The sequence below is a fragment of the Theropithecus gelada genome, chromosome 7a (genome assembly GCF_003255815.1).
Source record: "Theropithecus gelada isolate Dixy chromosome 7a, Tgel_1.0, whole genome shotgun sequence".
Taxonomy (NCBI): Eukaryota; Metazoa; Chordata; class Mammalia; order Primates; family Cercopithecidae; genus Theropithecus; species Theropithecus gelada.
Genome location: NC_037674.1, coordinates 20,595,309 through 20,598,651, shown reverse-complemented (window position 1 = coordinate 20,598,651; position 3,343 = coordinate 20,595,309).

The following is a 3,343-nucleotide window of genomic DNA, read 5'->3' as shown; positions in this document are numbered from 1 at the left end:
CAAATGACTGCTAGGAATTCTTTTATTAATCCATTCAACAAATATTTATTGAGTAACCACTATTAGCCAGCCACCGTTTTCCATGCTGAGGACACAAAAATGAGTGAGACAAGGTCTCTGCCATCAAAAAACGAACAGACCAGTGAGGAAAGACAGATGTGTCAAGAAAGGCTTTGCAGGCCGAGCGCGGTGGCTCACGCCTGTAATCCCAGCACACCGGGAGGCCAAGGCGGGCGGATCATTTGAGGTCAGGAGTTTGAGACCAGCCTGGCCAACACGGCGAAACTCCAGTTCTACTAAAAATACAAAAACGATCTGGGCATGGTGGTGCAGGTTTGTAATCTTACTTACTCAGGAGGCTGAAGCAGGAGAATCATTTGAACCCAGGAGGCAGAGGTTGCAGTGAGCCATGATCATGCCACTGCACTCCAGCCTGGGTGAGCGAGACTCCATCTCCGTCTAAAAAAAAGGCAGGAGGTGGGTAGAGGGTAGAGGGAGAGAAAGAGAGAAAGGCTTTGCAGAGCTGGTAACACTTATTCTGGCCTGGAAAGGAAGGAAGAAAGAAAGAAAGCTTTCTATGACTCCCTCTAGATAAAACTTAGGACCCCTCCCTGTACTCTGATTGTACCATGTTGTTGCTGAACCCTATAGAGCACATACCATCTCCTGCTAGACCGTGATCTCCTCAAGTACAAGCTCTGTCTGTTTTTTTCCTTAGACAAAGTCTTGCTCTGTCACCCAGACTAGAGTGCAACGGCACTATCATGGCTTATTGCAGCCTCTAACTTCTAGGCTCAGGTGATCCTCCCATCTCAGCTTCTGGAGTAGCTGGGACCACAGGCATGTACCACCGCACCTGGCTAAATCTTTTTTTAATTTCTGTGGGGATGGGTGTCTCAATATGTTGCCCAGTCTGCTCTCAAACTCCTGGGCTCAAGCCATCCTCCTGCTTCCCAAGTACTGGGATTACTGGTATGAGCCACTGCTCCTGGCCAGGTTCTCTATCTTGTTCTTCACTGTATCCCTAGGCTCAAGGCCCACCACAATATTATTAGGCAATCAATAAATATTTGTCAAATATGTGAAAACAACATCACCACCACAGATTCTGGCTTAGATTATTTGGTATGTAGATGCGGATTCCAATCACCAAAATAAGGACACATTTCTATTTCTCCTGTTCTGCGTGTGTATGTGTGTGCACACGTACACACAGTCCCTCACAGAGTAGATGTGTGTTGTATTCTGGGTCTAGAGCAACTCACTTTACCTCTCTGGGCCTCTTCAGTCTTTCCCACCCTGCCTAATCCTATTGAGGAAAGAGAGACACCCTCTCATATTGTTTTCTATTGTTTTATACTCAGTACCTGTTTTAAGAAAAAACAATAAAATAAAACCAAAGACAGGCAGCCCAGCACCAGGCCCGGAACCAGGCCTGGGTCTGCCTGGCCTAAACCCAGTAGTTACAAATCAACTCATGACTTAGAAACCAACGTTCCTGACATTGTATAGAAGAACATTGTGAAATTCCCTGCCCTGTTCTGTTTCTCTCTGACCACCGGTGCATGCAGCCCCTGTCACGTACCCTCTGCTTGCTCAACTCAATCATGACCCTTTCATGTGAAATCGTCAGTGTTGTGAGTCTTTAAAAGGGACAGAAATTGTGCACTCGGGGAGCTCGGATTTTAAGGCAGTAGCTTGCCGATGCTCCCAGCTGGATAAAGCCATTCCTTCTACAACTCGGTGTCTGAGAGGTTTTGTCTGCAGCTCGTCCTGCTACACTATCTCATAAGATTATCATGAAAATTAAGTAATTTAATACAGAAGAAGGAACTTGGAAAAATATTACATGACTTTGCCATTGTGGAGCACTGTTGTAAGATCTTATATTAATTCAGGAAAATAAGGCACCAGTGTTGAAAGTAAACCTGCTTACAGATATTTTCAAGCTATTGTTCTATATATCAATATGACTGAAGTGTCTCTTGCTCATTCTGTCTTATACATATATCTTATATCTTTTTGTATATTTTTACATACATATATACATGTAAATCTTATATATATGATATACATATAAGATAGAATGTATACAAAAATATATAAGATTACAAAAGGATATATATGTTATATCTTTTTTTCATTTTTGCCTTATCTGTGTACATATGTATGTATTTATTTTAGAGACAGGATCTCGCTTTGTCATCCAGGCTGGAGTTCAGTGGTGAGATCACAGCTTACTGCAGCCTGAAAACTCCTGGGCTCAAGTGGTCCTCCCACCTCAGCCCCCTGAGTAACTGGGACTATAGGTGTGTGCCACCGTGTCCAGCTAATTTTTAAATTTTTATTTGGTAGACCCACGATTCTCACTATGTTGCCCAGGTTGGTTTCGAACCCCTGGCCTCAAGTAATCTTCCTACCTTGGTCTCCCAAAGTGTTGGGATATAGGCTCCAGCCACCGTGCCCCAACAGTTTTTACCTTAAATAATTGCCACTTCCAGGGCTAAGTCCAAGCATCATGATAGGCATAGATCCTAGTATTCCGTTCAGGTGAAACGATGCCAGCGATCACATCTCCATCTTCTCCCTTTTTCTTTCCTTGTAGAAGATGTAAAAACTCATGTCTTCATCTTCTAAGTGCAGGCCATGGCACTCCTGTCACTTTCCCAAGGGATCCAGATTTCTTTTAAATGCAAATATTGACATAACCCAACTGCCAAGAGGAAGAGATTTAACCTAGCAGGTACCTCCCCTCGATTAACTGACTTGGGCCCCATTGTTTGTTTTTTGCCTTATCACATATAGTTTGATGGATACACTTTTTAAATTTTTTTTTTTTTTTTTTTTTTTTTTTAGCAGAGATGAAGTCTCACTGTTTGTTGCCCGGGCTAAAGTTCTTTCTACATGAAAGCATAATTTTTTTACTTGGATAGGTATTAACCATTAAAACCATCACATTCATAGGAGTGTGTTGCCTAAAATTTCTGTTATAAATACAATTGAAATGTTTTCATATCTTTATAAGTAATAAAGTTTGCTACTGACTTGGGTCAGAGGCAATGGAAGTTGAAAAAAAAAAAAAAGAAAGATCATGGCAAAATAGGTTCCCCTCGTGGTGCAGGCCTGGGAGAGGGGAGCAGCTATCACTGCAGGAAAGACACAGAGCTCTACCTGGATTGTTCTCATCTCTCTCCCCTGCCAAACTGCCTTGGATCACTGGGAGAGAGGGAAAAACTTGCCACCCTCAGGCCACAGGTGAAGATTCATTGCCAAGAGAAGTGAACAGAAAAAAAAATTTTCTACCTGTGAAAGAGAGGCAGAAAACTGCCCTGGACAAAGGCCA